Here is a 26,592-nt window from a genome sequence, read left to right as displayed (position 1 = left end):
CTTTTGGTGGACCCCTCGATCCCTTCGTGTAAATATTGACCTCGTAACCTTTTTATTGCTGATAAAGAATTGCTTGTCTTGAGACAACCTCCTTGAGTCCGGTGTGGTGGTGTTACTGTGCTAGTACGTGATAGGAGAAGGATCTCTCAGGAGACTTCTCGGCAGCGCTCGGCTAGTTCGTACAGTGTGAGGGCCCCCCTTGGTGGTCTTGCCGACTCCTCGGGGTCCGCCTTCCAACATTTGGTGGCCAGCGACGGGATCCGAGCCGAACGCAGTACGTACCAGCCAGTACCCACTAGCTACCCATCCAAACGTACAGTAATCATGAGCAGCCAGGAAAACAACGCGACAATGGAGTTCCAGCCCGAACGGCTGGAAGAATATACGCACAAAGAGTTAAAACAGTTCTGCAAAGACAAAGGCATTGCAACCACCGGCCTAGGTACCAAAGAGGACATGCAGAAAGCTCTGAGGACATGGCTGGAGGCCGGGGCGGGCCCCTCCCAGGAAGAGGGTCCCTTGCCCCTGACTGAGACCACATCAACCGCACTGACTCCGGCAACCGGAGGAAGAAAGAGCCTAGAAACCGGCCTCTCCGAAGAAGGAATACGAGAGCGGGAGAAGGTCCGGAACCACGAGCTAGAGCTCGCACGACTGCGGCTGGACGGCGAACTCCAGCTGGCGGAAAAGAAACTGGCCCTAGAGCAGCTACGGCTTCAAGAGGAGATAGAGGAGAAGAGACGACACCGGGAGTTGGAGGAAAAGAAACTGACCCTTGAGCACGAGCGCAGTCTCAAGGAGCTCGAAATCAAGGCCAAGAACGGAGGGACCAACGCCCCCAGTACTAGAGACCATCTACCGCCGTCCGAGACCAAGGTACATATCCCGAAAGAGGTCGTCAAGGAGTACTACAAGAATGACGACATCCAACAATGGTTAAAGGCCTACGAGGTGGCCATGGCCTCTCATCGGGTGCCCCGGAAAGACTGGGGCGCGGGCCTGTGGGGGCGGTTCCTGAGTGAGGGTCGAGACACACTGCTCCAGCTGCCGGAGGAGGTGATGACCTCCTACGATCACATGAAGGAGGCCCTGCTCACCCGCTACGGGCTAACCGCGGAAATGTACCGCCAGCGGTTCAGAGACTGCAAGAAAATCCCGGGTACCACCTGGGTGGAGTATGTGGACTTTTTCAGTCGGGACCTAGAAGGGTGGATCAAAGGTAGCAAAGTAACCACCTACGGGCAGCTGGTCGACCTCATCGTGTGGGAACATCTCTCCAACAATTGCTTCGTGGAACTGAGACAGCACCTCTTCGACAGCAAAATGACCGACCCGCGAAAACTCGCCGTCGAGGCCGATCGATGGGTCAACTCCCGGGTCCCCCGGAACTCAATGGGGGAGTACCAGAGGAACCCCACCGGGCCCCCCCGCCAACGCGGTGGAGGGGGAGGGCCGAACAGGAACCGAGACCCTCCCGCCGGGGCCCGCAGGAGCCCCCCTCGAGGGCCACCGCAGCTACAACTCTCCCCGAGCCTAGCCCGAAGGGGGGCGCCCCCGGCCAGATCCGGACCACGGCCACCAGTAACGTGCTACGGCTGCCAACAAACCGGACACTATGCCAGCGATCCGGTCTGCCCCCTGAACCGAAGAAACGGGGCCGGCGGGCCCCTGCCCCGACAGCTGGCGGCCGCCGCCCTGGGAGGAGAAGAAGAGGAAGAGGAGACCCTCGACCGAGGGACCACTGAATGGGAGCCGGCAGCCATGTCCCTGGTCTGCCTGGGTAGCCGACAAATGGTGCCCTGCACCCCCATCCCAAGCAACACCCAGAAGTACCGACAGCAGGTCACGGTCAATGGACAACGGGCCGAAGCCCTTCGTGACACCGGCGCCAGTGTCACCGCTGTCCGCTGCCACCTGGTGACCCCCGGACAGATCCTACCGAATGTGCTGTGCCCCGTCCGGACGGCCGACAACAGCGAAAGCTTGTGCCAGATGGCCCTGGTCCCCTTCGAGTGGGGAGGGGTGACGGGCCTGCTGAAGGTGACGGTACGCGACGACGCCCCCGTCGACTGCCTCCTGGGGAACGACTTGGAGAGTTCCCCCTGGGCTCAAGTAGAGCGACGAGAGCACCTCCGAATGCTGGGACTATCTGACTGGGCCTGCGCCATCACCCGGTCCATGACCGCCCGGGCCCCCCGCTCATCCTCGGCCTCCGGGGCCGCCCAGCCCGAGGGGCTCGCACCCCCTCCCGCCAGCAGCGAGGGGGAGGTGGACACCGACCCTGGACCTAGTGAATCCTCCCCCGAAGAGATGGTTTCCCCGTGCGCCCTACCAGAGCTGACACAATGGCGACACGAAGGGGGCCCCACCCGGGAGCAGTTCCAACAAGAGCAGCAGTCCTGCCCCACTCTCGAAGGGGTCCGCCAGCAAGCGTCCGCCCAAACCAACGGGGACCAGACCGGCACCCACTGGGTCTACTGGGCCGAGGGCCTGCTATACAGTGAGCAAAAAGTGGCAGAACTCGGCCAGCCGAGTGTTGGTGGTTCCCCTCCGCTTCCGGGAGTTCCTGCTCAACCTGGCACATGATGTGCCCCTCGCCGGACACTTGGGGCAAGACAAAACGTACAGCCGTCTGGTGACCCACTTCTACTGGCCCCGGATGCGGAGAGACGTGGACAACCACTGCCGGTCCTGCCAGACCTGCCAAGCCAGCGGGAAGACGGGGGGTCGGGTCAAGGCCCCCCTCCAACCCTTTCCAGCCGTCAGCACCCCGTTCGAACGGGTCGGAATCGATATCGTGGGGCCCCTGGACCCCCAGACCGCCCTGGGCCACCGCTTCCTCCTGGTCCTCGTGGACCACGCCACCAGGTACCCGGAGGCCGGGCCTTAATGGGGATCTTCTCCCGAGTGGGATTCCCCCGCGAAGTGGTGAGCGACAGAGGCACGAACTTTATTTCCAGGTACATGCGGTCCCTGTGGCAGCAGTGCGGGGTCACATACAAGTTCACGACCCCCTATCACCCTCAGGGGAACGGACTGGTTTGAACGGTTCAACAGAACACTAAAGGGAATGATCCAGGGCCTGGAAGAGCCCCTCAGGCGGAGATGGGATGTCCTGCTGCCGTGCCTCCTGTTTGCCTATCGGGAGGTCCCGCAGAAGTCCCTGGGGTTCAGCCCGTTTGAACTATTGTACGGGCACCCGGTCCGCGGACCGCTCAGCCTGGTCAAGGAGGGCTGGGAGACGAAGCCCCAAGGCGCCCCTCCTGACGTCTACCGATACCTCCTGACCCTCCGAAACCAGACCCGCAAGTTCTGAGCCATGGCCGAAGCCAACCTCGAGGCCAGCCAGGAGGACATGAAGCGGTGGTACGATCGGAACTCCTCTACCATAGAATTCGAGCCAGGTCAGAAAGTATGGGTCATGGCCCCGGTTGAACCCGGCGCCCTCCAGGACAAGTGGACCGGGCCCTTCAAGGTGGTGGAGAGGAAAAGTCCCGTCACCTACCTGGTCGACCTGGAGTCCCCCCGGAACCCCCTCCGGGTCCTACATGCTAACAGGCTAAAACCGCACTTTGCCCGGACCGAACTGAGCCTGCTACTGGCGACCGACGAGGGGGGCGAGGACGACTCCGAGCCCCTGCCCGACCTCTTGCAGTCCAACGTCCATGATGGATCAATCAAAGGTGTCCAACTCACCTCTTCCCTGACTCCGGAACAGCGCAACGACTGCCAGCAACTGCTGCAGGACTACGCAGCCCTCTTCTCCCTCACCCCGGGGGTGACCCACTGGTGCGTCCACGACGTCGACACCGGGGAGAGCCCCCCCGTGCGACACAGAGCCTACCGGGTACCCGACCGAGTGCGGGCCTGCATCCAGGCCGAAGTAACGAAGATGCTGGCCCTGGGGGTCATCGAACCCTCCGACAGCCCATGGGCCAGCCCTGTCGTCCTGGTGCCAAAGGCCGCAGCTCCCGGCCACCCCCCAGGGTTACGATTCTGCGTGGACTACCGAGCCCTGAATGCAGTGACCAAGACGGACGCCCACCCTATACCCCGGGCCGACGAACTCATCGACCGCTTAGGGGCCGCTCGCTACTTGAGCACGCTGGACCTCACCGCCGGGTACTGGCAGATCCAGCTCACCCCCGGCGCCCAAGAAAGATCCGCCTTTTCGACCCCGGATGGGCATTACCACTTTTGGGTGATGCCCTTCGGAAGGAAGAACGCCCCGGCCACTTTCCAAAGACTGGTGAACAAGGTTTTGGCCGGGCTTGAGGCCTTCAGCGCGGCCTACCTAGATGACATTGCCGTGTACAGCAACAACTGGGCAGAGCACCTCCTTCACATTAAAGCCGTCCTGGCCGCCCTCCAGCGGGCCGGGCTCACAATCAAGGCCAGCAAATGCCAGATCGGCCACGGATCCGTGACCTACCTGGGCCATCAAGTAGGGAGCGGGCAGGTGGCCCCTCTCCAACCGAAAATAGATGCCATCCAGGCCTGGGAACCCCCCACTACCCAGACCGCTGTCCTGGCCTTCCTGGGTCTCACCGGATACTACCGGCGGTTTATCCGGGACTATGGGAGCATTGTTGGCCCCCTCACAGAGCTAACGTCCAAAAAGCAGCCCAAGAAGGTGCACTGGACACCCCGCTGCCAAGCAGCCTTCGACACCCTAAAGACAGCCATGTGTACTGCCCCGGTGCTGCAGGCCCCTGACTACAATAAGGAGTTCGTGGTGCAGACGGACGCCTCCGAGTATGGGATCGGGGCCGTCCTGTCCCAGGCCGATGAAAAGGGGCTCGACCGACCAGTGGCCTTCATCAGCCGACGGCTACTGCCCCGGGAGCAACGATGGAGCACCATCGAGCGGGAGGCCTTCGCTGTAGTATGGGCCCTCAAGAAGCTCCGGCCCTACCTCTTCGGTACCCACTTCCGGGTCCAGACCGACCACCGGCCCCTGCGGTGGTTAATGCAAATGCGGGGCGAGAACCCCAAGCTACTGCGATGGTCCATCTCACTACAAGGGATGGACTTTGACGTTGAACACCGGCCCGGCAATGACCACGCCAACGCCGACGGCCTGTCCCGCTTCTTCCGCCTTGACGAGGAGAATCCCCAAGGAGATGGGTGACTCTCCATGCCTTCGGCTGGGGGGGACGCCTGTTGGACCCGGCCTCATGGCGTGGTCCTTACCCCCGGGGATTGTGCCCGTTCCCCGCCCCGGCCTTCACGGGCCACCCTTCTGAACTGCACCGAGGCCCTTCATCCTGAGCTGCACGAGGTCGCATACCTCTCGTGGCTCCGCCATCTTGTTGGCATCCACGTGACTCTGTGCGCCAGCCAGCGCGACCCCGCTCAACCCGGCCTCGACCCCAGCGAAGCCCCGACATTGGGGCACCACGAACTGGCCAGGGGGTGCCGCAGGAACCATCCATCGCCCCCGGCGGAGGACAGTATCGATGGGACCCCCAACTGTCCTCCCCTCTCGAGGTGTGATCGCCCTGCAACTCCCTGGGGCCTGGCGCCTCTCCTGCTGGGCGTCTGGCCACCGCCACCCGGCCTCTCCACCCCCCCGGGTGCCTGGGTCCGGACATCAAAGGGCTCCAGACCTATATCTGGGGCGACCCCGCCACAGATCGGCAGTTGTATCCCGGAGTCGAGAGCCCTGCTGATTGAATCGCGGCTGACCCTACGGAGAAGAACTCTTGTCGGAACCATCACGAGCCCTGCTGACTGCGTCGCGGCTCCTTCTTGTGAACACTTTGAAGCCACCTGGAACATGGGAGCCCTGCTGACGCTGTCGCGGCCCAACCTCGCTGAAACCTCCCTCGGAGCCCTGCTGACGACGTCGCGGCTCGAGCTGAGCAGAAACCATCTTGAGAGCCCTGCTGATTGGATCGCGGCTCTCCACGAACTGTACGCCAGAGCCCTGCTGACGCCGTCGCGGCTCGACCCCTCCGAGATCCGGAGGTCCTCCAGCTTGAGGATAAGAACTGAGCCCCAGGTACCCTCGTACCGCACTCCTGCCAAAGACTGTCCCGCTACCCCTACCCTTCCAAAGAGACACTGAGACTTTTGGTGGACCCCTCGATCCCTTCGTGTAAATATTGACCTCGTAACCTTTTTATTGCTGATAAAGAATTGCTTGTCTTGAGACAACCTCCTTGAGTCCGGTGTGGTGGTGTTACTGTGCTAGTACGTGATAGGAGAAGGATCTCTCAGGAGACTTCTCGGCAGCGCTCGGCTAGTTCGTACAGTGTGAGGGCCCCCCTTGGTGGTCTCGCCGACTCCTCGGGGTCCGCCTTCCAACAATGGCTGTTCCCCCTGCGAGAGGATATAGTTTTTCCAACTTACCTTGGCCACTGTCAATGGTTTGTTTTGCTAGCCAGGGTTCCACCTATCAAAGTATCCAAGACACCAACCCCTCCCAGTCCCCCATCCTAAAGTGAGGCATGTAATTTCGACAGGGCCACCATCCATTTATCCTTCCCTCATATCAATGATATTAACGGGGAGTGAAGGCCCCAAAAGAAGGCACCTGGCAATACTACTGGCAGTGCCAAGAAAAGATATAGAAACCGGGACAAGAGCAGCATTTTGGAGACTGCAATTCTTCACACAGGAGACAATGGCAAACAACTTTCCCCAAATTGCACTTTATGAGGTCTCAATCGTTATAGTATATAGCAACCCCAAGCACTTAAACGTGTACGTGCTCCATCTGAGAGGAATGGGCAGGTGTGAAGGCACTGGCCACCCCTTGGATTTCAGCAATTGGAACAGACAATATTTGTCTCAGTTCACCCTGAGACCCGACATGACCACAAACTCGTCAAGAAGTTCTACCAACAAGGGGATATTAGTACTGTCAACCCAGAAGTATATCAACACGTCATCCGCGTAGAGAGAAATGTTATGTGTCTTTCGCCTGATGAGAACTCCCAGTCTGGGCCCTTGGAGTACAAGAGGCATGCCAGAGGCTCCATGGTCAGAGCAAATATTATAGAGGAGAGCAGGCATCCCTGTCTAGTACCCCTGGTAATGGAAATGGAGTCCAAGAGCTCTGTACCTGTATGCACCCGGGCCAGTGGGTCCTTCTATAGCAGTAAGACTCACCTTTGAAATTCCTGATTGACAACTATTATGCCAAGTACCAAAAACAGTTAGGGCCAACTCAATATATCAAATGCTTTCTCGATGATAAGTGATGCCACCCAACACTGAGTGGCTTCACGTTTGGCCCAGTCCATAATGCGGGCTAGCTGGCGAAGGATAAGGAACGTGCTCCTGCCTGAAATAAACTCGTTCAGATCCAGATCCATGATTATGTGCACTAAAGGCAGCAACCAGGATGCCATTAAATAGTGACAGCGGTCTGTACGAGTCCACCACAAGGGGGTTTCTCAGTGACTTAGGAAGAACCACTATCATCACCTCCCTCATAGAATATGGGAGGGCTCCACTTTCTCTGGCCCCATGGTGCAGGTGAAGAAGGTGCTGGTCCAATTCCACAATGTATGTGCTATAGAACTCCACTGGGAATCTATCAGTCCCCGGGGTCTTGCTGCCTACCATGTGCATAATGGACACTCTGATCTCCTGAATCGCCACCTGGCTATCTAGCTCCTATCGCTGGAGCTCAGTAAGGGTCAGCAGAGCTACCTGCATCATGTACCACACCAGGTCAGTCTGGAGGACCTCTGAGGGAGCCACATACGATTAACTATAATAAGAGTGGAAGACAGCATTAATTCTTAGTTGCGTATTCATGGGTGATCTGTCAGGGGCATATATGGTAGTGATCATCGTCCCTGATGTTTACGACTGCAGTAACCATGCAAGCATAGTGCCCGTCTTGTCACCTGTCACATGTTGAAGTGCGATATATTCTTTCTATTCCAAATTACTAAGCGGCGAAAACATAATTCTATGATCTTTGCACAATTCTCTCAGAGTCGCCTGCACACCTTCATCTGCTTCTCCACGGAGTTCCAGGACCCTAAGCTCACCCTCAATCCACGTGTGCTCATTGCAAAATGCATTTTAGTTCCCACCATCTTCGATAGACTGTCCCCACATAGGACCATTTTAATTGCATCCCATTCCCCCCACCTCCGGTGCGGAGAAGCTGTGCGCTCAAAGTCAGAGAAATACTGTTGTATGACCAACCCTATATGGTCACGAGATATGGGATGCTGGAGCTCTACCGTAGGCAGGTGCCATGTTGGAATCCTGGGGTGTGGCCTCGCCCAACTCAAGGTAACCAACAGTAGGCTATGGTCCGACAGTGTATGCACCAGATATTCCGCCCCCACCAGCCGTGCGGATACTTCCATGGGCCCAAAGGCCAAATCAATTCTGGTGTGCAATGAGTGTACTCAAAAATAATATGAGAAGTCCTTAGCTGTGGTATGAACAGCCCGCCACAATGCCATGACCTGTACTTGTGTAGCCCACTGCTTTAGTATCTGCATGTTTGCAGATGCCTGTGCACCAGATACCGGGGGTGGGGGGTAAGACCTATCTAACTGCAGATCCTGGACACAATTGTAGTCACCACATCAGATAGTCAGAACCAGTAGTGTGGTCAAAATGGTGGGGGGAAGTGACTCAAGGAAAAGGGATTGGCTGTAGTTAAGTGCATACAGTACCACCAATTTCAGCGGGCCCCATCCAGGTTAGCCTCTAACACCATGTACTGTCCCTCTGGGTGTATCCTGGTGTGGCTTTTGTTAAATGGCATCCCAGGCACCACCTGAATTAAAATACCCCTTGAATAATCTGAGTAGGTGGTGCCATAAAAAGTGCCCCTACAGCGCCTCGCCAATTTCTACTGTTCCCCAGCCAACAGGTGTCTTTTTTGTAAACATGCAAAATGTGTTTGTCTACATTTAAGGTATGTGTATATCTTCTAATGCTTTGCATGCGTGGACATGCCATGGGCGTTTCAAGTCAGCAAAATAATCTTGCCCTGAGATATGTTGTTGCGTACCCCCCTCCACCTGCAAGGGCCCAGCCTCAGTGTCTGCTCTGCCCCATCAAGTTTTCATAGTTACACACTAACACTTGCTTCAGATCCACAAGCATACCAGCATACACTAACCCCACAAACACCCTCCCCCAGGCTAAGTCACAAAACAAACTAGGCCAAAAAAACTGCATACAAAACATGCACTCAAAACATTCTATTTAGCTTGTGGAATAGCATGGCTCTGTGGATCTTAGAAAAAGCCATCTAGTACATCACTCATCCGTCCTCAAGTTCTTCAATTGTCCCCCGACTCAGGAAGACAGAAGGTTCCCAGCACAAGAGGCCACATCTTAAAACATTCTGAGTCCTCTCGAAACTTCTGTGGGCTCACAAGCCCCCTTAGTTTTACAGATCAGCAGTCATGGGGGTCCGGTCCCATGCTCAGGGTTTCCACAACTAATCGACAGAGTCGCGATCCAGGATAGCAGGAGCCCCCAAATCTCAATCCTTAAACTCCGACGAGCCCCATCTCTCCATCTCGGCCACCACACCTACTCGATCACGAGTTGCCTTTTCCAGGGATAGTTTGTGATGGGTCTTCCTGTCTGCTCAAGGGTGTGTCCTCGCAGGGAGCCATCTTCCCCTATCACTTGGCTCCTGTGACGGTGGTGCTACTCCCCAGTACTCTAACTGGTCCCATGCCTCTCCCGGTGCCTGAAAGGAGAGACATTTTTCACCATCCTGAATGCAAAGGCGAGATAAGAATAACATTGCGTACATAATATTCAGTTGGTGCAGGTGGCATTTTAATCTTCATGAATGATTCCTATTTCCATCCTACCTTTCAGTAAAGACAGGGAACACTGTCACTGTGCTGTTCTCAACTTGCCAGAGACCCTTGGTGCATGCTATTTGCAGTTTATTGTCTCTGTGATTCAACAGAATCACCCCCACTGGTTGGGGCGCGTCACACAATGGAGGGCGATGACCAGGGACCCTGTGGGCTCTTTCTAAAGAAAAAAAAGGTTGAAGTCTTACCGCACAGTACTGTTGCCTTCAGCCAGTGTTCAAAGTACAGTTCCATACTAAAGCCCTCCACCTGTTCAGGTAGGCCTACTACCTGAATGTTGTCACGGGGGGTACAGCCCTCTACATCTTCAGCTCACAATTGTAGTTGGCGGACCTAGTCCGTCAGGGTTGCAATCTGGGCCGGAGCCTCTGTCATAGAGAGACAGACTGTCACCAGCACCGACTCTGTCGTGTCCACATCATCTCGAAGCATCCATTGGTCATGCTGAAGGAGACTCACCTCCACTACCAGTTGATCGTTCTTGGGGTCGAGGAAAGTTTTAACATCCAATACCGCCTTTAGTAACTAGGCAAATCTATCAAAGTGTTCTTGCTATCTGCTCTTCAAGGCATTGGGAGGCAGGGTCATCACAGGCCGGGGGCCGCCCTCCCCCTGACTGCCAACCCTTCGACTTCACCATCTTCTCTCAGCTGCGTGCCCCATGAGTCCCACTGGCCCAGGCAAGTCCTGCCATGCTTCCAAAATCGAAGGCACATTCACAGTTGCCCTCAAAAAGGGGGTGCCTGCAGCTTCCCCCGAGCCCTCAGTCATGCTGACAAATGTCGCACAGGGGCAGGGAGAAGGCCCCACACACTGACCCCTCTTTGTGGGGCCTCTTGCATCCAAATCTGTATCCACCCCCAGTCCGGGGCCATCACTGTACAGCCAAAAATCTTTCAGGGACCCAGGCTCTAAGTCTATATGACAGTGCCAAACTCTGGTCCCCTTCAGGGGCCTCACACACTGAAGCAACGCCTAAACAACATTCACAGGTCACCTGAGAGCCCACGCTGCTCTCCGCGTCATCATAGAGAGTCCGCTACCCGGTGAGTAGGAGCCACCACCTGAAACCGCAGGGTATCAAGGAAGTCCACAGCAGCAGCCTCAGTGCGTTTCAGCACACCATCAGGTAGGGCAATATATGAGATGTAGCCAGGTAATTACTGGGATCCGGCGCAGAGCTCTGTTCTAAGTGTCTGCACCTGGCGCCATGTTGGACATGCCCCTGTGACTTCAAAGTTAAGAATGATTTTGAGTGTAAGGATTCTATTGCTGAAAGAGTGAAAATGTTTGCAAGATCCAGGACTTCATCTTAGAGAATCATGCAATATTTTTTATGTTGTCCTAGTCAGTAAGGAGATGTGTTAGATCCTATCCATTTGTCTTCCCTTTATTTCCAAACACCTTTCCCTGGATTAGTTGTGTCATAGAACCTCAAACATTTTCTAAATGTCCCTTTGTTAGTTCCCAACACCATTTCATGATGAGACTTCATGTGCATTGGTTCTTACTTATTTGCGCTAATAAATCTTGATTGTTATCTTTGTTTTTTCACATTTTAAGTGGTAGACTAACACTCCTTTATATAATTTGCCTCCTTTACAGTGTTCTGGATCTACAGTCAATGCAAACAACAAAGGGGCATATCGTCAAGGCGCCGCAATAAAATTATCGCCGCTTTAGCGTCCGTTTCGGGCAAAAAGCGACAATAATTTTATCGCATTATCAGCAAGGTCACGCTATCGCGTGAATCCTTACCTTAGCGCCCTTTCCCTCAACGCCCAGCTTTGCATCTCTAATGAGATGCAAAGTGGGCGTTCGGCTCAGAAATAACGTGAGAAATGTCGCTAACCGACATTCCTCCTATCAACAAACCTCCCGCTAACTTGCATGGCGATAAGAAAAGTAGCGCTAACCACGCTTATCGCTACTTTTTGTACGCCTGCTTTCAGTCCGACTTAGCCATTATATCCAATGGAAGGTGGATATAATGGCTAAGTCTGCCCTGCCCTATCAACAACATATCGCCAATCGTTGTGTGATTATCGCTGGATTTCCAGCGATAATCGCACATTTGGCAGCTAACTCTGGAATTTTTATCGCTTTGGAGATAAGCGTTGCTGATAGCACGCTATCTCCGCGAAAAAATCCAGCGATAGCCGGTGTTAATTATCCTTGTGCTCAGCGCGCTTAGCGCTAATTATCGCCGGTTGTTGCTGATATGCACCAAAGAGAGTCAGCAGATGCTCTTGTGCGTTTTTTTCTAATAGTTGAGATGTAAAGACATTTGAGTCCCCTGAACAAAGTGTGTGATTTCAAAAGCAATCTCCCTTTAATGACTAGTGCCGCCATAATTGACCTGTTTCGGTTAATAGGCCCATTCTCTGTCTAGGAAGGATAGTCTCATTCAGGGCAAGACACCCTGTCATTATTGCACACTTGTGGAACGATTACTCTGCTTGCTAATAAATAATAACATTGCGTATGACAATGATTTTCCACTTCTCACATATTAAAACAATATGCAGAATCAACCATATACCCTAGGCCCAGAACAGGTTTATAATCTGCTACACAAAGTCCATCTTGAAAAAGATGGGTGTCATATACAATAGAAAACTTTCTTCACTTTTCTTCCGGTTTGTGGAAATTTGTGATATTGTATATAAGCCTGGGCGTTGAACTACGCTCCGTTCGCGGACCTTGCGAAGTTTAGGCAACTTCGCGATTCACATAGAGCGCGATGTTGCAGATTGCTACGCAATCTAGCGCATAGCGTAGTAGTTTTGCTTCCTCGCGCACTCAATATTCATTCTCGCGCGCGCGGTAACGTCTTACCGTGATTTTGCGATCGCCAACTTGCTTTTCTGTCCGTTTGCGAGCACCACGAGATTTGTACTATGGCTGCCCAATCCCGCGAGACTGTGCGAACGCGAACACGTCATTCGGGAGCGCGAGCTGACTTCCGGCGGCTGTCTTGGTAAGATCGCGATCCCGAACATGCAAAAACTACAACCTGGCGAAGAATATCTCGCGATCTTCATAAAACCTTCTCTAAAATGATCATTTAGCTCATAAAACTCCTCAGATTGTGATTTTGCTGTAGTCTTTTGTGTAAGGAGGAGTCCTTTATTTTTTTTAACTCTTTTTTTTCAAGAGGAAGGAAGTGCCCCTGAGTCTACAACTTCCTGTTCCTGTCCAGCAGGCTCCTCCCAGTGCTTTGTGCATGTGCTGTTCACTTTCATTTGGATTTGGAGCTGGAAGGATCACTTTTTGTGACTGTCTGCTCATACCATTGGATTGGATTTATTTGAGGACTTTTTAATTTGAGATTTAATTTACTACAAGTAAGTTGGAGAATTGGTGTGTTTGTTTCATTGGGGCTTGTATTTGTATTACCTACATTTTTCTGGGTTTTTCATTGTTTTTTAAAATTATTGTTGTGGCGGGTTGCCTGTGCTTTCAATACGGGCCTAGTTGTTTTTCTCTGCAATTTCAGCCAGTAGGGTACCCATGGGTTCATGTTTCGTGGTGTCTGTAGAATTTTCAACATCATGTAGGGCATGGATGGCATAGGATTATTTGAAATGCTAAATGTGGCTGTGGTGTATTTCTCTGTTGGTGTGTGTGTGAAATACCTTTGTGGGATGTGTGTGCTTGATGTGTAACTTCTTTCCAATCCTTTCGTAGCCCTGTTCATTTTCATTTGTGTATTAAAGCTGTGTTGTTTAGCAGGCCTCCTTTGTCCGGTCATATATTATAGGCCTGCTTCAGTTCATTGTTTTCCATGGCCTGTTGTGACTGTGAGTGCCCATGTGGCTTGTGGCAATATTGTGGTGGTAGTTTAGTAGTGTGTGCTTCTTTTTCCATAAAGGCCTGTATTTCTTTTCTTTGTTCCCCTTGGATTATGCTTGTTGTTGTGTCCTCCTGGCCATGTGTGTGGCGGCCATTTTGTTATGGCAGGCATTGTGCTTTTGCCATAGGCTTACATTGAGTGTTCCAAACTTGTAGCCTAGTCTGCCAGTAGGCCCAGAGGTAGTCAGCCTCAAATCTTTGGTGCGTTATTTAAATTTACAGTTTGTGTTGTCTGTTGATTTTCTTTTACACCATGGATGGCTTTGGATTTTATTGCAAAAGGTGTTTTTTGGGGTGGAATAGCATTTTTTGGGTGTGTGTTAAATAAATAGGGCTTTTTAGCCAGTATGTAAGCCTAGGGATTCAGCTCGCGTACTTTTGGTAACTCTGCACAGCGCGACAACGCGGACTTACAGTTTTCGTCATTTTCGCGCTCGCAATATGCGTGTTCGCGCACACGATAAAGCCTTTTTGTTCAGTTCGCGCTCCCGAACACGCAGCTTTTGCAATCTGGCAAACAATATCTCGCGAGCAACATAGATCCTTCTCGAAAACGCTTGTTTGTGCATTTCTGCTAAAAAAACTCCTCAGGTTGTCATTGAGCTGTAGATTTGGAGCACGGAGAAGCTTTTATTTTTTTCAAAATATTTTTATGAGAGGAAGTAAGTTCCACAGACACTAAAACTTCCTGTTCCTGTCCTTTGTAATCACTTTTTGGTTATTTGTGGTGGGTGGCCTGTGCATGTGTGTGGCGGCCATTTTAGGAAGGCAGGCATTGTGCTTTTGCCATAGGCGTACATTGACTGTCTTCCATTTCTTGTTGTTGTGGGTGTGTGGCGGCCATTTTGTGGAGCCATCCAAGCAGTGTGCTTGCTTTTGCCATTCTGTTCCAAGCTTGTGGCCTAGTCTGCCAGTAGGCCCAGAGGTAGTCAGCCTCAAATCTTTGGTGCGTTACTTAAATTTACAGTTTGTGTTGTCTGTTGATTTTCTTTTACACCATGGATGACTTTGGATTTTATTGCAAAAGGTGTTTTTTGGGGTGGAATAGCATTTTTTGGGTGTGTGTTAAATAAATAGGGCTTTTTAGCCAGTATGTAAGCCTAGGGATTCAGCTCGCATACTTTTGGTAACTCTGCACAGCGCGACAACGCGGACTTACAGTTTTCGTCATTTTCGCGCTCGCAATATGCGTGTTCGCGCACGCGATGAAGCCTTTTTGTACAGTTCGCGATCCCGAACACGCAGCTTTTGCAATCTGGCAAACAATATCTCGCGAGCAACATAGATCCTTCTCGAAAACGCTTGTTTGTGCATTTCTGCTAAAAAAACTCCTCAGGTTGTCATTGAGCTGTAGGTTTGGAGCACGGAGAAGCTTTTTTTTTTTTCAAAATATTTTTATGAGAGGAAGTAAGTTCCACAGACACTAAAACTTCCTGTTCCTCTCCTTTGTAATCACTTTTTGGTTATTTGTGGTGGGTGGCCTGTGCATGTGTGTGGCGGCCATTTTAGGAAGGCAGGCATTGTGCTTTTTGCATAGGCCTCCAAGCTTGTGGCCTAGTTTAATAATTGTGATCACCACCCACCAGACACTAATAAGTTATATATTATATTATGGATCTTTTGACTGATGTTCTTCTGGCTTTTTTGCTTTTAGGTGCACAAAAGACAGAGGAGGTGTGTCATCATCATCCACTGTTGTGGTGCCAGACCGATGTCCTGCTGCTGTACACAACGTGACGTGTGAGTGACCTGACCAGGCTTCTCTGCAACTTGTGCTACTGAGTGCTGTTTTGACATCTGTTGAAGATGCCCCCAAAGAAAGCAGGTAGCAGGTCCTCCGGTACCAAGAAAGTTGCCATGGAGAAGAAGGAACAGAAGAAGAAGGAAGTGTTACTTAAGACTGGTGTGCCTCCCAAAACCTTTTTTGGTACACCAAAAATGACGCCTGCAGCAGCGGTGTCGGGGGGCCAAGCTGGGGGCAGCACCTCCACATCAGTGGGCCCAACCCACCAACCCAGGCCCTAGCAGATGAGTGTGGAAGAGGTAGCCAGCCTTATGGTGGAAAGCAGTGATGCTGAGCCTGAACTAAACTTATCGCTATCTCAAAGTAGTACACAATCAACGCAGGAGGGAACATCATCAACACAGCAGATAAGTGGTCAACAGCCGCAGCCACCGCCCGCAATAGTAGCTGTTGTTCCTCCCGAAGTAGGGGCAGTTCAGGAAATTGAGCCTCATGCAGAGGAAGAAGAGGAAGCCACTCCTTTAGAAGTTCCATTGGCATCCAAATCCCCAGCAAGGAAAAGGAGGGTTAGTACATCAAGTTCTTCACCAAGCCCCCCTTCTGATGATCTAGATGCCACTTGGAAGCCACAAACTGAGTCTGAGAGGGAAACACATCACAAGAGCAGGCATGGGAAAAGGAAGGTTCCAGAAAGCCTTACACTTATGGATGTTGATGTAGAAGAGCAGGATGATTATGATGAGCCAGTCATCACAAACATCACTCCCGGGCCTGAGGAGATGGAGACCAACATTTTTACACTATGCAAAATGGCTGCAAAGGATGTAGCACGCATACCTCCAACACAGGTAACACCAACACGACCTCCAGCTTCCATATTTACATTAGCAAAGGGCCGGCAGCGTCCTACATCCAGCACAAGCACCACCTCAGCAGAAGTAGGTAGTGGTCCTGCACAGAGTCAAATTCAACACACACCCTCCAGTTCATCCGGCATTGGAAGTGGGAGTGGCACCTCCAGCAGGAAACAAAAGTTAAGCTCCCCAGTGTGGGATTTCTTTACGATTAGCGGAAAGGAGGAGAACATTGATATATGCTCCGTTTGTCATACCTCTGTTAGTCGTGGTAAGCTTGGTACAAACTATGGTACCGGAGGCCAAATGACCCATCTGAAAAAACACCACGCAATCCAGTGGGAGGAGCACCTTAGTCGCTTCAAAAATGGAACCATTGCTGTTGGGCATAAACGAGTAGAAAGTCCGCTCCCGGTGGAACAGGAAGAAGAGGGAGAGATTCTCTGTGGTAGTGGTACACAAAGTAGCCCTGTCCCCAGCACTGCAGTGGTAACGCCCAAATCCTCAGCCACATCTCATTGGCACAAGAGTAAGAGTCAGCCTGAGACACCAAGGAGTACTGCTGGCCCAAAAAGTGCGATGTTGACCACAGGAAGGAATACCATGCAGCCTAACATTCTTAGCATGTTTAGTAGGCCGGAAGGGCAGTACGAACGCAACCACTTAATAGCACGTTTGTACAATGCAAAGCTGGCAAAAATGTTAGCACTGGACCTTATCCCTTTTTCTTTTGTTGAAGGGGTGGATTTTCTTGAGTTTGTGACCACCATCTGCCCAAAACGGAAAGTTCCCAGCCGCTACTACTTCGCAAGAGTTGCTGTTCCAGCACTACATCACGACGTGCTGGAATTGCTTGGAAAAGCCTTAAAAAAGAGTGCTGTTCAGAGTATACACCTGACAACAGACATGTGGACCAGTTGCCAAGCCACTGATTACATGTGCACCACTGCACACTGGGTCTCTTTTTCGGGTGTTAAAGATAAGATATCTGACGGTGTTGTTGACACCGCTGAGATTTTTAAAGACACTCTCAAACATGCAACTGTAGCCATGTTTGCTATGGAGAAATCTCATACTGCTGCAAACATTTTGGATGAGTTTAACAGCAAGGTGTTTGAGTGGCTGCGACCAAGAGGGCTTACCATTGGTTTTGTTGCCACGGACAATGGCAGTAATGTAGTTAGGGCCATGAAAGATGGTGGCTATTTCAGGGTGCCACGTTTGGCACACTGCATTAACATTGTTGTTCAAGACTTTCTGAAAAATGAAAGCAAAGTCAGCAGCTTACTGACCACCTGCAGAAGAATATGCACACATTTCAACCATTCTTTTAAAGCCCGGAAGCAGCTGAGGGTCATTCAGCGTGAGCATAAAATGCCAGTCAAAGCACTCATCCAGGAGGTGCCAACACGTTGGAACTCAACGTATTACATGCTTGAGCGTCTGTTTGAGCAGTACATACCACTTAATGCTTATGTCATGAAAAGGTCAAGGGATCCTACTGTGAAAGGCATGAGAGTTGAGATGGCCCAATGGGACCTCGTCAAATGCCTGACAGAGATGCTACTTCCTTTTGAGGTCTTCACGCGTGAAGTGAGCAGGAAGGACTGTACTATGGGCCAAGCTATCCCATTGTTGTACATGCTAGAGCAAGAGCTGAAGGAGGTGTCAGAAATGTATGCAGGTCTGGATGACAAAGTAGACGCATATCATTTGGCAGACACCTTATCCGCTCGCTTATCTCACAATACAATGATTCAAAAAAACATTGTGTCACATCCACATTACATTACTGCCTCAATTTTGGATCCACGTTACAAATTATTGCTGCGCAGTAATTCCTTTTTCAGAAGTGAATGTTGCCCAGTACAAAACTTTGATAGCTGAGGAAGCCACTGAGTTTGAAAACGAAAGGATCTTAATTAGAGGCCCGCCCCCCCCAGGGCATAAAAAGTACTGCAGGGCACCCAGAGCCAAGTTCTACTTCAGAGGCCAAGAGCAGTGCGTTTGCCTCCCAGCAGTCAACAACACTGCCAGCAGTAACATCAACAGCACCAACAGGATCATCAGGCACATTAAAAAAAAACGGCAGGTGATTGGTTTCTACGGAAAGGGTATTGTGCGTCCATGACTGATACAAAGGCAAAAGAGGCCCAGGAAATCGTAGCACCCCTGAACATTGAGCAGATGGTTCAGGCCTATCTAGATGACACAACAGAGGTCTTCATGGAGCAAAGCCCATTGGTGTATTGGTATGGGAAAAGAAGCCAATGGCCAGTGCTCAGCAGGCTGGCGATAAAGTATGTGGCTTGCCCTGTTGCAAGTGTCTCTTCAGAGCGTGTTTTCAGTGCTGCTGGTGCCATTGTTACTGTCAAAAGGACCAGTCTCTCGCCCAAAAGCGTTGAGAGGTTAACCATGATCAAAATGAATCAACACTTTATACCACTGGAGTACAAAATACGTGAATCACAGCAGGAAGAGGAGAGCTACTTCGATGACATAAGTAGTGGGATGTTAGACGTACTTCTGTCTGAACCACCAGAGTTTGAGGACGAGCTCCTCTTCCCTGACAACTAGGCTTTCAAATTGTTCTCCCTTCCTTTATTTGTGTGTGACTGTGTGTATCTGTTTTTCTGGTTCAAAATCTAATCACAACCAATCCATCAACTGTCTCCTCTTTTTATTTCCCTATTGGAGTTGCACGTCTGTGCATAACTGTCCACTCCACTCCTCGGGATCCTGCTCCATCTTCCTTACTCTCCCTAAGTACATTTCAAGCAAGCCAGACATTGGATGGAGATGGAGAATAGTACAATACGTGTTGCCTCTAACAGTCCCTCCATAAGAAGTGAAACGTGACTCCAGCTATATTCCATTTTGTTTCCAAGCCGAAAGAAACTCATCACTGACTGGCAGAAGGCTAGGCAGGCATCAGATCAGACAGCCAAAGAGAACACCAAGACAGGTAATGAGTGATTATTGTGAATGATGGTGGCATGCATTGCATTGGATGCTGGCTGACTACGAATAATTGTGCATGAAGTAGAACTATACTAGTTTATAGACACAGTAAAAGTGACTCTGGTGTGGTGACAGTCAATGTTTCCTTGTTGTTTAATAATAGCCACATTGTACTCCTACCATTGCAGGTGCCGGCCAATATCCGTTGCAATTTAGTAATATGGAATATATTCTAAACTTAATCAGTCACTACAGACTGAGTTGGTGTTGGAGAAGACGTACCACACGGTCATCATCATGATGCTGCTGAGCATACTATCTTTGCACATAGTCAGTTGGATCGGAGAAAATTGATGTAATAACTGCGTTTTATGGGCTGACTTAAAAGGTAAACAGTTTGAACAAGAACCACAGCACAGACCTAGGCTAGATGTCCGTGTAGTGGTGTGGACTGGAGTACAGTGTAGTGGTATGAGGGACAGTGGCGCATTGATTTAGTCACTTCATTTGGAAAATGCTCGCTTGCTGCAGTGCATATGACATTTCTCTGGCTCGCTCAAAATGTAAGTAAGGGGTAGGGTGCCTGGCCTGTGCCGCAGTTCTCCTGTTCTGTGGCTGTGCTGGCTCCTGAGTACTGTCCCGTTGTTGTTGTACCTTAATGCTGTAGAGTAGACACTTATGTATCCTATCCAAGCTGCCTCAGTCTGAAAGTGTTCTCTCCAGAGTGTTGTCTTCTCGTCTTGCACTCCACTGTAATTGAGTTTATTGTTTTAAATGCAGTAATTTTTCAATACCCCGTTTGTTTTTCCATCTACACTTACAGGCCGGCCTTTAACCTGTGCTATAGTGGGAGAAACGACTCACACTTACCTTACCAATCCGCATCAGGCAGGCAGTGGTACCCAAGATTGATGTGCGGAGTGTCCATGGAAGGGAGGACCAAGAGGAATGACGATAATGATGCAACTCCACATTTAGACCAGGATAATACAGTAACTTTAGTATCATTCATCATTCGTCTTTAAATTTATTTGATTGCTTTTTTCTCTTCAATCATTACGACTGTGTCTTGTGGTTTGTTTGGTAATTGATCCCTACAACTATTTTTTAATTTCCTTTGCTTGCTTGAAAAATAAAAGTAAGCCCGGTACAGCATGTAATTGGGTTCGGTCTGAGCTCTGAGGGCGGCAGACAGGCAAGGCAAATTTCAATTTCTTCCCTGACTGTACTGTCTCATTGGGTAATAGGTATAGTAAGTACAACTCATTATCATTACCATCAAGTTCTCTTCCTCAGCATGCATGCATTTGCTTTTTCTCACTTTATACTTTGATTTCTTTGATAATGGATCATGGTCGTCTTACAAGATTGTGTTTTACTTTTGTCGTGTCCATGCATACTGTCTGTTTTTCTTTCTCAAACCTTTCCCAAAACCACACTTCCCATCCATTCATCAATCCCTAACCCTCTTCCCCCGGGCTGTGTGATTTATACTGAGGTGTGATGTGATGACTACATTATGCACACCAATTGATCACACGCTTGCTGGGGCAGATGTGGTGAAAGGAACACTAATTGAATTTTAACTGAGGCTGTGCAAGGATCTTCTTCTGCTAGCCCACCCATGCTGTAGTTTACTTTGTGTTCTGTTCTACTACTCCTCCCACAGTCTCTCAGTCAAGTGACTTTCTCTTTCTTTTTTCAAATGCTATTGCCAGTGTCTACTACTACCACCACAATAATGGCATCTTGTCCGTTAATTTGGGAAACCAACCATGCAGCCATCAGTGTGCCGAACTTCATCATCAATTGCAGGTAAGATAAGTTTTGTGGGAGGTATGGACTAGGAGGAGAGACTGACAGTACTATTATGACAATTAAAATAACTTAGTGAGGGGTACTGCATCTATCAGTTTGTGTGTTACAAAATCGGCAGATCTTTTAAATCAAACACTGGCTGTGGGCATGCAGCAGCACGGAAACAAAGTAAACAACCATGTAACTTAGATTGAATTCGGAAAACTGTAACCCACCACAAAACATTAACATCGTATAAGTAAATAATAGTATATATTTAATACCCCTAACAAAAATAAACTATCCCACTCTGACCTAACCCCAACCAATGTCCAAAACGAAAGTTGCGAGTCCCAAATGTCCGGAAAAATCCCCAACGCCCACAAACCCACCCACCAACAAAAGGAATTAAAAAAGGGGCAAATGACGAGGTCCTCTATCGTCGGCGGGCCTTGAGGTGCTTATCCACCAGGATCTTTACCCGCTCCTCTAGGTTCTTCTCCAAGCGGGCCACCCGGCGGAGCAGCTGGCGGCGAAATGCCCTGCAGTTACATGCAGGGTGGGGGGCAGCAGTGCTTGAAATAGATGGGCGCCGGCGGCCGGCTGCCGGACCACGGCGCTGTGAAAGTGGAGGCAGGGCCTGACTGGGGCCCGGGGCATTGGAGGAGGCTGCAGCTGCAGCCACCTCCTCCTCCTCCTCCGCCTGAGCCACCAGCCGGCGATAATGTTCACAGATGGCCTCCAGTTTCCGGCGCCGGGCCCTAGCGGCCAACTCCTTCCGAGTTGGTTTTGTTGGTGTGGAAGGAGTATCTAGAATCAAGAAAGAAAAAGAACATGTTGTAGCCAATACTCTTAACACTGAAATCATTCAACACTTGGGTGCCGATTACGATCCGGTAAAAACCGGGTACGAACCGTCGGTCGGAGAGTTTTCTCCGTCCGACTCGTACCCGGTTGGAAAACTTTACAAACATGGAATTTCGATTCGCACGGAAACACCATTTCCGTACGAATCGTAAAAAACACCGACCGACGAAAATATACGTACGAATGTGATCCGGGAATGCTGCGACGTGACGTCGGGACGCATTCAGGCAGCGTTTCACGACCCAGGAAGTACGATTCGGACCGACAGCAGTCCGGACGGCGATATTTTCACGGCACCCAAAAAGTGCCGGAAAAGCGAAGTACGGCGCGAAACGACCAGAGTAGGTGGTCCGGTATGCACCGTCCCCCCCCCAGCCCCCGTATGTACGCGCCGCCCCCCCCAGCCCCCGTATGTACGCGCCGACCCCCCCCAGCCCCCGTACGTTCGAGTTGTACCCCCCCAGCCCCCGTACGTTCGAGTCGTACCCCCCCAGCCCCCGTACGTTCGAGTCGTACCCCCACCCGTGTATGTACACCCCTGCACGTGTCGTACTCCCCCGTGTATGTACACCCCTGTACGTTCGAGTCGTACCCCCACCCGTGTATGTACACCCCTGTACGTGTCGTACTCCCCCATGGGGGCTGGGGGGGTGTTCAGCGCGTATGCGGGCACATGTCTCCATGTTTGCTATGGGTGTTCGGTGCGGACAGTGTTTTTTCCATACGGTTGTAACATCGGATGCACGGGATGGATCGTGATTCCTCGGTCGGACTTCACTTTTCACGTTTGTACGGTAAATCGTCCGTGGACGTGTCGGACACATTTTCCGACCCGAGGACGTGTGGGGAATTCTTCCCAATGCGATTCGTATGGTCTTTTTCCCATGCGAATCGTAATTGGCAGTTTGTACGGCACTTGTACGGTAAAAAGACCGGATACGAGTCGTACGGGGAATTTTTTTACCGGATCGTGATCGGCACCATAGTGTCACAGTATCACTAGCATGCACAGTTCATAACATTTGTGATTTGGTGGTAAGTATCTCTACTCCTACTTCCTTGGACTCTAACATTTGTGGGAGTTTCCGACATTATAAATATAATCGTACTATGTACTCCGGTACACCAGTCGTGTTGTTGTTATCTGTAGTTTAGCCCAATTACATAACCTTGTTGTAGCCGGCATGCCAGCTCAGTCAGCTAAGCTTGCACCCAAGAGAAACAGATATGAGCCACATGATGCAGACTCTCGTTAGTTTTATTTACTACTACTGTCTGCAGGTGGGGAAGCTCATATTTTTGTATGACGCCTTACGGCCGTTGGCACTGGCCATACTCTGTTACATGGGGCAAATGGCATGCACAATTTCACTTACACCCTGCTATGGGTACTACAAAAAGGCTGATTATTTATCTGATCCAATGATCATTGCTTAAATTCATATTATAGATGCTAATATGATACGACATCAGGCCAGTAGCGGTCAGTGATGGGAGTGCTGCCGGGCGGTGAGTCGGTGACGTGGGAAGGTGCAGGGTGGGGATAGTAAACTATGGATTAAGGAAAATCACAGGTAATTAAACAATACATTAAAAAAAAAAATTGTTGCACGTACTGCATCGCATTCGGCGGTGCAGCGCGCACATTGATAATAATGTTATTTATTTTTATGTTGATTACCTGTATTTGGCCGTAATACACAGTTTACTCGCCAGTGCCACCCACCCGTCCCCTCCCCAAGTCACCGCCCGCAAACACTCCCCCCACCAACCGCTACTGCAGAGGGTACTTTGCTTTCATTGATTGCGTAACCAATAACCATAAACAACAGATAGGCCAGCCTTTGCAGGCTGGCTGCCACAATTCGAAAATACATTAATAATAATAGGTAGGGAGTGGTCCCCAGAGCGGGAGGAAGGGGCTTCCGCTTGATAATGTATATATATATAAATATATATGACGTGCTTGCAAACTACTGCAAGTGTACAGTATTCTGATAATACTACCTATATTCCCCTAGGCTTTGCTACTGTCGCGCAGTTTCTTTTACATTTTCTTCAAAGTAAGAATCTCCAGTGACACTTTCCAATCCTATACTGTCTATAGTACATCCAGGAATACATCCATTCAAGTAAACGTTTATCCTTCTTTTTTATATCTCTCATACTTAGTTGGTTTCACCAACAACCACCCATGCTTCCGCTCCTTCCTTGCTTGCCTTGGCTTTGAGTTTGAATTTGAACCAACCAACGCTGATTTTTGCTATCTAGCACTATCCACCCATACTTTGTCGCCCACCCAGGCAGGCATTCTTTCACCTTCCACCCATCCTTCAACAACCCTTGCATCTGACCTGATTACTATCAGCCACCTATGCATGCTTCCAACAACATATCCTTCTCTGCCAGTCAGTCATATTATTTATCTCGCCCGTCCTTCCACCCTTAGTTCTTTCCCTCTTTGTTCAACACATCCATCAAGGTCATCTGATCTGAGTTTGTCTTCTCCATAAAACCTTCACACAGCTGATTTTGGAGTCAAATCGAAGAGGCCATTGGTTACTCTAATCACGCTGCTAATGCTAAGTAAAGGGTGTCTTCTTCAACCATTGTATAATAATAAGTCGCACAGTACAGTGAAATAGTGAACACACTTCCATCTAGTAGTAATGTCAAGAATTAATGAATATAACTTACCGCCGCCGGCCACTGCTGCTGCATCCCCCCCTGTCTCGTCTGCAGATGCCGCCACTTCGCCTGCCCCCTCCGGAATGGCTGCATCGCTGGGCCCGACGGCACTGGTGGATGGTAGTGTGCCTATAAAAAAACATCACAAATTTTTAGATGCCTGGAAACCTCCCCCTATTTTAAGTGTTGTTCACTTGGAACATTGAAAAAAAAGTTAATACAACATACATCAGCACTAGACAGTATGGATTGTACAGTCAGTAGACAGACACTAGTGGTGATATGGTTCCACTTCCTAGGGTCATCTAGTCCTACTCTACTCTTTTGAAAGTTAGCCTGAGCCATGTGTAACCCTTTTAGATTCATCATGTCGACTACTACTCTTTTGGCGCATATTTAATTATACCTGCAAGCTTAGTGAGATGTGCAGTAGAGTAGATGCCTTTGAGGCCACTTGACTGTTGCGTACAAGTGACGAGGTCGGAAAAAAACACACTTATTGAGTTTTTTTAGTTCATATTGCTTAGCCATCACATACATGTTACAATTTTTGCCATGACTGCAAAATGTTTCCATTCACCAGTATCCTATCTAACGGCTAACTCGCAGCATTTTTCTCATATAATAGGCGGATGATTCCCTTCTACAAACCAGAGATTACAGAACATATTATGATGCAAGATTATGTAACCAGTATTTCTACGTTCTACGGTGAGGGGTCTTCCAGAATTCTAAAGATCTTGGCTCTTGTTCTTGTTGTCATGCACTTGTAAATGTTTACTGTTTTAATGTTAGGCTTTTTGCTGGCTTATTGACTATGGTTGTAGTAAAATAAATTTCATATTAACGATGTACAGAGTTTGATACTTGTTTCAAATAAACCTTTTGAACTTACACATAGACTCTGTGGTATTTGGTGTGGGGGGGTGGACTTACACAAGTGAGTGTGCAAAATGGTATTATTATGTTGTGGTGGGGTGGACTTACACAAGTGAGTGTGCAAAATGGTATTATTATGTTCTGGGTTGTCTGTCTCAGTCATCATCAACATTTTGTATCTTCTTCGTGGGGGGGTTCGGGAGTGGGACCCTAATGTGAGACACTATAGCTAGTCGGTCAGGGGATCCTGGGTTCTTCGGACTGAGGTGTGATCAGTAAGGTCCAACCTCCCATCAGCAACATCCTATTTTGTTGTGCATAGTTCTGTATGTGGCTCTGCAGAATCACTAGACAATAGTAGTATCATGTACTATCCGATCAAAAATACTAGTCAAATATCTGGTTGGCCATTTTGTTTGTGGTAATTGTCAAAATCTCAACATTGAGAAGACTTGAAGAGGATAACCCAAAGGACAGGAGGACACAGTGGCTAGAGCTATTGGTCAATCAGAGTTTTATTATTCCAAAGAAAACCTTCTATAAAGAGTGGGCAGCTGTGCAAGCTTCGCTACAGACAGAGTAATATAATAGTAATAGTAGTAGTAGTACAGAGAGTCATAGCAGAGGCAGTTAGAAGCAACTTAGTTAGAGGCAGGGATAAACAGAATTTGGAAACAGATAGTCAAGGTCAAAGAAGTAAGCTTTTGTAAAAATAGAATTAGAAAGTGGATCCATAATTTATAGTTCGGAAAAAAAAGATGCAGTAAAAGTTAGGGAAATATAAATGTCAATATAACCACTGGAGAACTTACTGGGGCCAGCAGCAGGAGCCTCGGTTGAGGAGCGGTCCTCCTGTGGGTCCCCCGCCGACTCCGACCCCGTCTTCTTGCCCCTGGGTGGTGCTGATGATCATGTAAAATATAATAGAGAAAGAGACAAACATTAAGGAGTGCTGTGAAAGAAATAATAATAAATCATTTGGAAAAATAAGTCAAACAAGATTTTAGGAAACAACTATTGCAATAAAATTTAACTATCTAATCAGATGGATCAACTACTGGCTTCTTCCTGCATTCGCGGATCGTCTACTTATTTATGAACACTCCAGTGTTCCATAATCATTCTG

This window comes from Triturus cristatus, chromosome 6, assembly GCF_964204655.1.
Source record: "Triturus cristatus chromosome 6, aTriCri1.1, whole genome shotgun sequence".
Taxonomy (NCBI): Eukaryota; Metazoa; Chordata; class Amphibia; order Caudata; family Salamandridae; genus Triturus; species Triturus cristatus.
Note: the sequence above shows the minus strand (reverse complement) of the source record.